Source organism: Triturus cristatus, chromosome 1_1 (genome assembly GCF_964204655.1).
Source record: "Triturus cristatus chromosome 1_1, aTriCri1.1, whole genome shotgun sequence".
In the NCBI taxonomy this organism is placed as follows: domain Eukaryota; kingdom Metazoa; phylum Chordata; class Amphibia; order Caudata; family Salamandridae; genus Triturus; species Triturus cristatus.
The window spans coordinates 841,255,744-841,269,351 of record NC_140579.1 but is presented as its reverse complement, the minus strand read 5'-3'; positions in this window follow the sequence as shown (position 1 = coordinate 841,269,351).

The following is a 13,608-nucleotide window of genomic DNA, read 5'->3' as shown; positions in this document are numbered from 1 at the left end:
TCTCTTCACCCCAGCACCTTCCACCTCCCTTCATCCCAGCACCTTCCACCTCCATTCACCCCAGCACCTTCCACCTCCATTCACCCCAGCACCTTCCACCCATGTTCACGCCAGCACCTACCACCCCTGTTCACGCCAGCACCTACCACCCCTGTTCACGCCAGCACCTATCACCCCCGTTCACCCCAGCACCTACCACCTCCCTTCACCCCAGCACCTACCACCTCTCTTCGCCCTAGACCCTACCATCTCTCTTCACCCCAGCACCTTCCGCCTCTCTTCAGCGCAGCATCTTCCGCCTCTCTTCACCCCAGCACCTTCCGCCTCTCTTCACCCCAGCACCTACCACCTCTCTTCACCCCAGCACCTACCGCCTCACTTCAAGCCAGCACCTACCACCTCTCCTCACCCTAGCACCTATCACCTAGCACCTCTCTTCACCGCAGAACCTACCACATATCTTCACCCCAGCACCTTCCACCTCTCCTCGCCCTAGCACCTACCACCTCTCTTTACCCCAGCACCTACCACTTCTCTTCACCCCAGCACCTACAAACTCTCTTCACCCCAGCACCTACCACCTCTATTCGCCCTAGCACCTACCACCTCTCTTTACCTCAGCACCTACCACTTCTCTTTACCCCAGCACCTAGCGCCTCTCATGACCCCAGCAACTACTGCCTCTCTTCACCCCAGCACCAACCACCTCTCTTCACCCCAGCTCCTACCACCTCTCCTCACCCTAGCACCTACCACCTATCTTTACCCCAGCACCTACCACCTCTCTTTACCCCAGCACCTACCACCTCTTTCCCCAGGCACCTACCGCCTCTCTTAACCCCAGCACCTACCCCCTCTCTTCACCCCAGCACCTACCGTCTCTCTTCACCCCAGCACCTCCAGCATCTACCACCTCTCTTCACCCCAGAACCTACCACCTCTCTTCACCCCAGCACCTACCACCTCTCTTCACCCTAGCATCTACCACCTACCACTTCTCTTCACCGCAGCACCTACCACCTCTCTTCACCCCAGCACCTACCACCTCTCCTCGTCCTAGCACCTACCATCTCTCTTTACCCCAGCACCTACCACTTCTCTTTACCCTAGCACCTAGCACCTTCCACTTCTCTTCACCGCAGCACCTACCACCTCTCTTCACCCCAGCACCTACCACCTCTCTTTACCCCAGCACCTACCACTTCTCTTTACCCCAGCACCTACCGCCTCTCATGACCCCAGCAACTACTGCCTCTCTTCACCCCAGCACCAACCACCTCTATTCACCCCAGCTCCTACCACCTCTCCTCGCCCTAGCACCTACCACCTATCTTTACCCCAGCACCTACCACATCTCTTTACCCCAGCACCTACCACCTCTTTCTCCAGGCACCTACCGCCTCCCTTTACCCCAGCACCTACCGCCTCTCATGACCCCAGCAACTACTGCCTCTCTACACCTCAGCACCTACCACCTCTCTTCTCCCCAGCACCTACCGCCTCTCTTCACCCCAGCACCTACCGCCACTCCTTACCGGTTCAACCCAGCATCTACCACCTCTCTACACCCCAGCACTTACTGCGTCTCTTCACCCATTCACCCCAACAACTACCACCACTCTTCACCCCAGCACCTACCACCTCTCTTCACCCCAGCACCTACAAACTCTCTTCACCCCAGCACCTACCACCTCTCTTCACCCTAGCACCTACCACCTACCACTTCTCTACACCGCAGCACCTACCACTTCTCTTCACCCCAGCACCTACCACCTCTCTTCGCCCTAGCACCTACCACCTCTCTTTACCGCAGCACATACCACCTCTCTTTACCCCAACACCTGCTGCCTCTCTTTACCCCAACACCTACTGCCTCTCTTCACCCCAGCACCTACCACCTCTACACATCAGCACCTACCACCTCTCTTCTCCCCAGCACCTACCGCCTCTCTTCACCCCAGCACCTACCGCCACTCCTCACCCGTTCACCCCAGCACCTACCACCTCTCTTCACCCCAGCACCTACCACCTCTCTTCACCCTAGCACCTACAAGCTCTCTTCACCCCAGCACCTACCACCTCTCTTCACCCCAGCACCTACAAACTCTCTTCACCCCAGCACCTACCACCTCTCTTCACCCTAGCACGTACCACCTACCACTTCTCTTCACCGCAGCACCTACCACTCCTCTTCACCCCAGCACCTACCACCTCTGTTCGCCCTAGCACCGACCACCTCTCTTTACCTCAGCATCTACCGCCTCTCATGACCCCAGCAACTACTGCCTCTCTTCACCCCAGCACCTTCCACCTCCCTTCATCCCAGCACCTTCCACCTCCATTCACCCCAGCACCTTCCACCTCCATTCACCCCAGCACCTTCCACCCATGTTCACGCCAGCACCTACCACCCCTGTTCACGCCAGCACCTACCACCCCTGTTCACGCCAGCACCTATCACCCCCGTTCACCCCAGCACCTACCACCTCCCTTCACCCCAGCACCTACCACCTCTCTTCGCCCTAGACCCTACCATCTCTCTTCACCCCAGCACCTTCCGCCTCACTTCAAGCCAGCACCTACCACCTCTCCTCACCCTAGCACCTATCACCTAGCACCTCTCTTCACCGCAGAACCTACCACATATCTTCACCCCACCACCTTCCACCTCTCCTCGCCCTAGCACCTACCACCTCTGTTTACCCCAGCACCTACCACTTCTCTTCACCCCAGCACCTACAAACTCTCTTCACCCCAGCACCTACCACCTCTATTCGCCCTAGCACCTACCACCTCTCCTCGCCCTAGCACCTACCACCTCTCATTACCGCAGAACCTACCACATATCTATCCCCAGCGCCTTCCACCTCTCTTCACCCCTGCACCTACCACCTCTCTTCACCGCAGCACATACCACCTCTCTTTACCCCAACACCTGCTGCCTCTCTTTACCCCAACACCTACTGCCTCTCTTCACCCCAGCACCTACCACCTCTACACATCAGCACCTACCACCTCTCTTCTCCCCAGCACCTACCGCCTCTCTTCACCCCAGCACCTACCGCCACTCCTTACCCGTTCAACCCAGCATCTACCACCTCTCTACACCCCAGCACATACCACCTCTCTTCACCCCAGCACCTACAAACTCTCTTCACCCCAGCACCTACCACCTCTCTTCACCCCAGCACCTACCACCTCTCTTCACCCTAGCACCTACAAGCTCTCTTCACCCCAGCACCTACCACCTCTCTTCACCCCAGCACCTACAAACTCTCTTCACCCCAGCACCTACCACCTCTATTCGCCCTAGCACCTACCACCTCTCTTTACCTCAGCACCTACCACTTCTCTTTACCCCAGCACCTAGCGCCTCTCATGACCCCAGCAACTACTGCCTCTCTTCACCCCAGCACCAACCACCTCTCTTCACCCCAGCTCCTACCACCTCTCCTCACCCTAGCACCTACCACCTATCTTTACCCCAGCACCTACCACCTCTCTTTACCCCAGCACCTACCACCTCTTTCCCCAGGCACCTACCGCCTCTCTTCACCCCAGCACCTACCCCCTCTCTTCACCCCAGCACCTACCGCCTCTCTTCACCCCAGCACCTCCAGCATCTACCACCTCTCTTCACCCCAGCACCTACCACCTCTCTTCACCCCAGCACCTACCACCTCTCTTCACCCTAGCATCTACCACCTACCACTTCTCTTCACCGCAGCACCTACCACCTCTCTTCACCCCAGCACCTACCACCTCTCCTCGTCCTAGCACCTACCATCTCTCTTTACCCCAGCACCTACCACTTCTCTTTACCCTAGCACCTAGCACCTTCCACTTCTCTTCACCGCAGCACCTACCACCTCTCTTCACCCCAGCACCTACCACCTCTCTATACCCCAGCACCTACCACTTCTCTTTACCCCAGCACCTACCGCCTCTCATGACCCCAGCAACTACTGCCTCTCTTCACCCCAGCACCAACCACCTCTATTCACCCCAGCTCCTACCACCTCTCCTCGCCCTAGCACCTACCACCTATCTTTACCCCAGCACCTACCACATCTCTTTACCCCAGCACCTACCACCTCTTTCTCCAGGCACCTACCGCCTCCCTTTACCCCAGCACCTACCGCCTCTCATGACCCCAGCAACTACTGCCTCTCTACACCTCAGCACCTACCACCTCTCTTCTCCCCAGCACCTACCGCCTCTCTTCACCCCAGCACCTACCGCCACTCCTTACCGGTTCAACCCAGCATCTACCACCTCTCTACACCCCAGCACTTACTGCGTCTCTTCACCCATTCACCCCAACAACTACCACCACTCTTCACCCCAGCACCTACCACTTCTCTTCACCCCAGCACCTACAAACTCTCTTCACCCCAGCACCTACCACCTCTCTTCACCCTAGCACCTACCACCTACCACCTACCACTTCTCTTCACCGCAGCACCTACCACTTCTCTTCACCCCAGCACCTACCACCTCTCTTCGCCCTAGCACCTACCACCTCTCTTTACCCCAGCACCTACCACTTCTCTTTACCTCAGCACCTACCGCCTCTCATGACCCCAGCAACTACTGCCTCTCTTCAACCCAGCACCAACCACCTCTCTTCACCCCAGCTCCTACCACCTCTCCTCACCCTAGCACCTACCACCTATCTTTACCCCAGCACCTACCACCTCTTTTTACCCCAGCACCTACCACCTCTTTCCCCAGGCACCTACCGCCTCTCTTCACCCCAGCACCTACCGCCTCTCTTTACCCCAGCACCTACCGCCTCTCTTCACCCCAGCACCTCCAGCATCTACCACCTCTCTTCACCCCAGCACCTACCACCTCTTCACCCCAGCACCAACCACCTCTCTTCACCCTAGCATCTACCACCTACCACTTCTCTTCACTGCAGCACCTACCACCTCTCTTCACCCCAGCACCTACCACTTCTCTTTACCCTAGCACCTACCACCTTCCACTTCTCTTCACCGCAGCACCTACCACATCTCTTCACCCCAGCACCTACCACCTCTCCTTGCCCTAGCACCTACCACCTCTCTTTACCCCAGCAACTACCACTTCTCTTTACCCCAGCAACTACCACTTCTCTTTACCCCAGCACCTACCGCCTCTCATGACCCCAGCAACTACTGCCTCTCTTCACCCCAGCACCTACCGCCTCTCTTCACCCCAGCACCTACCGCCTCTCTTCACCCCAGCACCTACCGCCTCTCGTCACCTCAGCACCTACCGCCTCTCTTTACCCCAGCACCTACCGCCTATCTTCACCCCAGCACCTCCAGCATCTACCAACTCTCTTCACCCCAGCACCTGCAACCTCTCTTCACCATAGCACCTACCACCTACCACCTCTCTTCACCCCAGCGCCTACAACCTCTCTTCACCCCAGCACTTACCACATTTCTTCACCCTAGCACTAACCACCTCTCTTCACCCCAGCACCTACCACATCTCCTCGCCCTAGCACCTACCACCTCTCTTTACCCCAGCACCTACCGCCTCTCATGACCCCAGCAACTACTGCCTCTCTTCACCCCAGCACCAACCACCTCTCTTCACCCCAGCTCCTACCACCTCTCCTCGCCCTAGCACCTATCACCTATCTTTACCCCAGCACCTACCACCTCTCTTTACACCAGCACCTACCACCTCTTTCCCCAGGCACCTACCGCCTCTCTTCACCCCAGCACCTACCCCCTCTCTTCACCCCAGCACCTACCCCCTCTCTTCACCCCAGCACCTACCGCTTCTCTTCAACCCAACACCTACCGCCTCTCTTCAACCCAACACCTACCGCCTCACTTCAGCCCAGCACCTACCACCTCACTTCACCCCAGCACCTACCACCTCTCTTCACCCTAGCACCTACCACCTACCACCTCTCTTCACCGCAGCACCTACCACCTCTCTTTACCCCAGCACCTACCACTTCTCTTTACCCCTGCACCTACCGCCTCTCTTCAACCCAACACCTACCGCCTCTCGTCACCCCAGCACCTACCGCCTCTCTTCACCCCAGCACCTACCGCCTCTCTTCACCCCAGCACCTACCGCCTCTCTTCACCCCAGCACCTACTGCCTCTCTTTATCCCAGCACCTACCGCCTCTCTTCAACCCAACACCTACCGCCTCACTTCAGCCCAGCACCTACCACCTCACTTCACCCCAGCACCTACCATCTCTCTTCACCCTAGCACCTACCACCTACCACCTCTCTTCACCGCAGCACCTACCACCTCTCTTTACCCCAGCACCTACCACTTCTCTTTACCCCAGCACCTACCGCCTCTCATGACCCCAGCAACTACTGCCTCTCTTCACCCCAGTACCAACCACCTCTCTTCACCCCAGCACCTACCCCCTCTCTTCACCTCAGCACCTACCGCCTCTCTTCACCACAGCACCTACCACCTCTCTTCACCCCAGCACCTACCGCCGCTCTTCACCCCAGCACCTACCGCCTCTCTTCACCCCAGCACCTACCACCTCTCTTCACCCCAGCACCTACCACCTCTCTTCACCCTAGCACCTAGCACCTACCACTTCTCTTCACCGCAGCACCTACCACCTCTCTTCACCCCAGCACCTACCACCTCTCCTCGCCCTAGCACCAACCATCTCTCTTTACCCCAGCATCTACCACTTCTCTTTACCCTTCACCTAACACCTACCACTTCTCTTCACCGCAGCACCTACCACCTCTCTTCATCCCAGCACCTACCACCTCTCCTCGCCCTAGCACCTACCACCTCTCTTTACCCCAGCACCTACCACTTCTCTTTACCCCAGCACCTACCGCCTCTCATGACCCCATCAACTACTGCCTCTCTTTACCCCAGCACCAACCACCTCTCTTCACCCCAGCTCCTACCACCCCTCCTCGCCCTAGCACCTACCACCTATCTTTACCCCAGCACCTACCACATCTCTTTACGCCAGCTCCTACCACCTCTTTCCCCAGACACCTACCGCCTCTCTTCACCCCAGCACCTACCACCTCTCTTCGCCCTAGCACCTACCACCTCTCTTTACCCCAGCACCTACCACTTCTCTTTACCTCAGCACCTACCGCCTCTCATGACCCCAGCAACTACTGCCTCTCTTCAACCCAGGACCAACCACCTCTCTTCACCCCAGCTCCTACCACCTCTCCTCACCCTAGCACCTACCACCTATCTTTACCCCAGCACCTACCACCTCTCTTTACCCCAGCACCTACCACCTCTTTCCCCAGGCACCTACCGCCTCTCTTCACCCCAGCACCTACCGCCTCTCTTTACCCCAGCACCTACCGCCTCTCTTCACCCCAGCACCTCCAGCATCTACCACCTCTCTTCACCCCAGCACCTACCACCTCTTCACCCCAGCACCAACCACCTCTCTTCACCCTAGCATCTACCACCTACCACTTCTCTTCACCGCAGCACCTACCACCTCTCTTCACCCCAGCACCTACCACTTCTCTTTACCCTAGCACCTACCACCTTCCACTTCTCTTCACCGCAGCACCTACCACCTCTCTTCACCCCAGCACCTACCACCTCTCCTTGCCCTAGCACCTACCACCTCTCTTTACCCCAGCACCTACCACATCTCTTTACCCCAGCACCTACCGCCTCTCATGACCCCAGCAACTACTGCCTCTCTTCACCCCAGCACCTACCGCCTCTCGTCACCTCAGCACCTACCGCCTCTCTTTACCCCAGCACCTACCGCCTATCTTCACCCCAGCACCTCCAGCATCTACCAACTCTCTTCACCCCAGCACCTGCAACCTCTCTTCACCATAGCACCTACCACCTACCACCTCTCTTCACCCCAGCGCCTACAACCTCTCTTCACCCCAGCACTTACCACATTTCTTCACCCTAGCACTAACCACCTCTCTTCACCCCAGCACCTACCACATCTCCTCGCCCTAGCACCTACCACCTCTCTTTACCCCAGCACCTACCGCCTCGCATGACCCCAGCAACTACTGCCTCTCTTCACCCCAGCACCAACCACCTCTCTTCACCCCAGCTCCTACCACCTCTCCTCGCCCTAGCACCTATCACCTATCTTTACCCCAGCACCTACCACCTCTCTTTACACCAGCACCTACCACCTCTTTCCCCAGGCACCTACCGCCTCTCTTCACCCCAGCACCTACCCCCTCTCTTCACCCCAGCACCTACCCCCTCTCTTCACCCCAGCACCTACCGCCTCTCTTCACCCCAGCACCTACCGCCTCTCTTCACCCCTGCACCTACCGCCTCTCTTTACCCCTGCACCTACCGCCTCTCTTCAACCCAACACCTACCGCCTCTCGTCACCCCAGCACCTACCGCCTCTCTTCACCCCAGCACCTACCGCCTCTCTTCACCCCAGCACCTACCGCCTCTCTTCACCCCAGCACCTACTGCCTCTCTTTATCCCAGCACCTACCGCCTCACTTCAACCCAACACCTACCGCCTCACTTCAGCCCAGCACCTACCACCTCACTTCACTCCAGCACCTACCACCTCTCTTCACCCTAGCACCTACCACCTACCACCTCTCTTCACCGCAGCACCTACCACCTCTCTTTACCCCAGCACCTACCACTTCTCTTTACCCCAGCACCTACCGCCTCTCATGACCCCAGCAACTACTGCCTCTCTTCACCCCAGCACCAACCACCTCTCTTCACCCCAGCACCCACCCCCCCTCTTCACCTCAGCACCTACCGCCTCTCTTCACCACAGCACCTACCACCTCTCTTCACCCCAGCACCTACCGCCTCTCTTCACCCCAGCACCTACCCCCTCTCTTCACCTCAGCACCTACCGCCTCTCTTCACCACAGCACCTACCACCTCTCTTCACCCCAGCACCTACCGCCTCTCTTTACCCCAGCACCTACCGCCTCTCTTCACCCCAGCACCTACCACCTCTCTTCACCCCAGCACCTACCACCTCTCTTCACCCTAGCACCTACCACCTACCACTTCTCTTCACCGCAGCACCTACCACCTCTCTTCACCCCAGCACCTACCACCTCTCCTCGCCCTAGCACCAACCATCTCTCTTTACCCCAGCATCTACCACTTCTCTTTACCCTTCACCTAACACCTACCACTTCTCTTCACCGCAGCACCTACCACCTCTCTTCATCCCAGCACCTACCACCTCTCCTCGCCCTAGCACCTACCACCTCTCTTTACCCCAGCACCTACCACTTCTCTTTACCCCAGCACCTACCGCCTCTCATGACCCCATCAACTACTGCCTCTCTTCACCCCAGCACCAACCACCTCTCTTCACCCCAGCTCCTACCACCCCTCCTCGCCCTAGCACCTACCACCTATCTTTACCCCAGCACCTACCACATCTCTTTACGCCAGCTCCTACCACCTCTTTCCCCAGACACCTACCGCCTCTCTTCACCCCAGCACCTACCACTTCTCCTCGCCCTAGCACCTACCACCTCTCTTTACCCCAGCACCTACCACTTCTCTTTACCCCAGCACCTACCGCCTCTCATGACCCCAGCAACTACTGCCTCTCTTCACTGCAGCACCTACCACCTCTCTTCACCCCAGCACCTACCACCTCTCCTCGCCCTAGCACCTACCACCTCTCATTACCGCAGAACCTACCACATATCTATCCCCAGCACCTTCCACCTCTCTTCACCCCTGCACCTACCACCTCTCTTCACCGCAGCACATACCACCTCTCTTTACCCCAACACCTGCTGCCTCTCTTTACCCCAACACCTACTGCCTCTCTTCACCCCAGCACCTACCACCTCTACACATCAGCACCTACCACCTCTCTTCTCCCCAGCACCTACCGCCTCACTTCAAGCCAGCACCTACCACCTCTCCTCACCCTAGCACCTATCTCCTAGCACCTCTCTTCACCGCAGAACCTACCACATATCTTCACCCCAGCACCTTCCACCTCTCCTCGCCCTAGCACCTACCACCTCTCTTTACCCCAGCACCTACCACTTCTCTTCACCCCAGCACCTACAAACTCTCTTCACCCCAGCACCTACAAACTCTCTTCACCCCAGCACCTACCACCTCTATTCGCCCTAGCACCTACCACCTCCCCTCGCCCTAGCACCTACCACCTCTCATTACCGCAGAACCTACCACATATCTATCCCCAGCGCCTTCTACCTCTCTTCACCCCTGCACCTACCACCTCTCTTCACCGCAGCACATACCACCTCTCTTTACCCCAACACCTACCGCCACTCCTTACCGGTTCAACCCAGCATCTACCACCTCTCTACACCCCAGCACTTACTGCGTCTCTTCACCCATTCACCCCAACAACTACCACCACTCTTCACCCCAGCACCTACCACCTCTCTTCACCCCAGCACCTACAAACTCTCTTCACCCCAGCACCTACCACCTCTCTTCACCCTAGCACCTACCACCTACCACTTCTCTTCACCGCAGCACCTACCACTTCTCTTCACCCCAGCACCTACCACCTCTCTTCGCCCTAGCACCTACCACCTCTCTTTACCGCAGCACATACCACCTCTCTTTACCCCAACACCTGCTGCCTCTCTTTACCCCAACACCTACTGCCTCTCTTCACCCCAGCACCTACCACCTCTACACATCAGCACCTACCACCTCTCTTCTCCCCAGCACCTACCGCCTCTCTTCACCCCAGCACCTACCGCCACTCCTCACCCGTTCACCCCAGCACCTACCACCTCTCTTCACCCCAGCACCTACCACCTCTCTTCACCCTAGCACCTACAAGCTCTCTTCACCCCAGCACCTACCACCTCTCTTCACCCCAGCACCTACAAACTCTCTTCACCCCAGCACCTACCACCTCTCTTCACCCTAGCACGTACCACCTACCACTTCTCTTCACCGCAGCACCTACCACTCCTCTTCACCCCAGCACCTACCACCTCTGTTCGCCCTAGCACCGACCACCTCTCTTTACCTCAGCATCTACCGCCTCTCATGACCCCAGCAACTACTGCCTCTCTTCACCCCAGCACCTTCCACCTCCCTTCATCCCAGCACCTTCCACCTCCATTCACCCCAGCACCTTCCACCTCCATTCACCCCAGCACCTTCCACCCATGTTCACGCCAGCACCTACCACCCCTGTTCACGCCAGCACCTACCACCCCTGTTCACGCCAGCACCTATCACCCCCGTTCACCCCAGCACCTACCACCTCCCTTCACCCCAGCACCTACCACCTCTCTTCGCCCTAGACCCTACCATCTCTCTTCACCCCAGCACCTTCCGCCTCACTTCAAGCCAGCACCTACCACCTCTCCTCACCCTAGCACCTATCACCTAGCACCTCTCTTCACCGCAGAACCTACCACATATCTTCACCCCACCACCTTCCACCTCTCCTCGCCCTAGCACCTACCACCTCTGTTTACCCCAGCACCTACCACTTCTCTTCACCCCAGCACCTACAAACTCTCTTCACCCCAGCACCTACCACCTCTATTCGCCCTAGCACCTACCACCTCTCCTCGCCCTAGCACCTACCACCTCTCATTACCGCAGAACCTACCACATATCTATCCCCAGCGCCTTCCACCTCTCTTCACCCCTGCACCTACCACCTCTCTTCACCGCAGCACATACCACCTATCTTTACCCCAACACCTGCTGCCTCTCTTTACCCCAACACCTACTGCCTCTCTTCACCCCAGCACCTACCACCTCTACACATCAGCACCTACCACCTCTCTTCTCCCCAGCACCTACCGCCTCTCTTCACCCCAGCACCTACCGCCACTCCTTACCCGTTCAACCCAGCATCTACCACCTCTCTACACCCCAGCACATACCACCTCTCTTCACCCCAGCACCTACAAACTCTCTTCACCCCAGCACCTACCACCTCTCTTCACCCCAGCACCTACCACCTCTCTTCACCCTAGCACCTACAAGCTCTCTTCACCCCAGCACCTACCACCTCTCTTCACCCCAGCACCTACAAACTCTCTTCACCCCAGCACCTACCACCTCTATTCGCCCTAGCACCTACCACCTCTCTTTACCTCAGCACCTACCACTTCTCTTTACCCCAGCACCTAGCGCCTCTCATGACCCCAGCAACTACTGCCTCTCTTCACCCCAGCACCAACCACCTCTCTTCACCCCAGCTCCTACCACCTCTCCTCACCCTAGCACCTACCACCTATCTTTACCCCAGCACCTACCACCTCTCTTTACCCCAGCACCTACCACCTCTTTCCCCAGGCACCTACCGCCTCTCTTCACCCCAGCACCTACCCCCTCTCTTCACCCCAGCACCTACCGCCTCTCTTCACCCCAGCACCTCCAGCATCTACCACCTCTCTTCACCCCAGCACCTACCACCTCTCTTCACCCCAGCACCTACCACCTCTCTTCACCCTAGCATCTACCACCTACCACTTCTCTTCACCGCAGCACCTACCACCTCTCTTCACCCCAGCACCTACCACCTCTCCTCGTCCTAGCACCTACCATCTCTCTTTACCCCAGCACCTACCACTTCTCTTTACCCTAGCACCTAGCACCTTCCACTTCTCTTCACCGCAGCACCTACCACCTCTCTTCACCCCAGCACCTACCACCTCTCTTTACCCCAGCACCTACCACTTCTCTTTACCCCAGCACCTACCGCCTCTCATGACCCCAGCAACTACTGCCTCTCTTCACCCCAGCACCAACCACCTCTATTCACCCCAGCTCCTACCACCTCTCCTCGCCCTAGCACCTACCACCTATCTTTACCCCAGCACCTACCACATCTCTTTACCCCAGCACCTACCACCTCTTTCTCCAGGCACCTACCGCCTCCCTTTACCCCAGCACCTACCGCCTCTCATGACCCCAGCAACTACTGCCTCTCTACACCTCAGCACCTACCACCTCTCTTCTCCCCAGCACCTACCGCCTCTCTTCACCCCAGCACCTACCGCCACTCCTTACCGGTTCAACCCAGCATCTACCACCTCTCTACACCCCAGCACTTACTGCGTCTCTTCACCCATTCACCCCAACAACTACCACCACTCTTCACCCCAGCACCTACCACCTCTCTTCACCCCAGCACCTACAAACTCTCTTCACCCCAGCACCTACCACCTCTCTTCACCCTAGCACCTACCACCTACCACTTCTCTTCACCGCAGCACCTACCACTTCTCTTCACCCCAGCACCTACCACCTCTCTTCGCCCTAGCACCTACCACCTCTCTTTACCCCAGCACCTACCACTTCTCTTTACCTCAGCACCTACCGCCTCTCATGACCCCAGCAACTACTGCCTCTCTTCAACCCAGCACCAACCACCTCTCTTCACCCCAGCTCCTACCACCTCTCCTCACCCTAGCACCTACCACCTATCTTTACCCCAGCACCTACCACCTCTTTTTACCCCAGCACCTACCACCTCTTTCCCCAGGCACCTACCGCCTCTCTTCACCCCAGCACCTACCGCCTCTCTTTACCCCAGCACCTACCGCCTCTCTTCACCCCAGCACCTCCAGCATCTACCACCTCTCTTCACCCCAGCACCTACCACCTCTTCACCCCAGCACCAACCACCTCT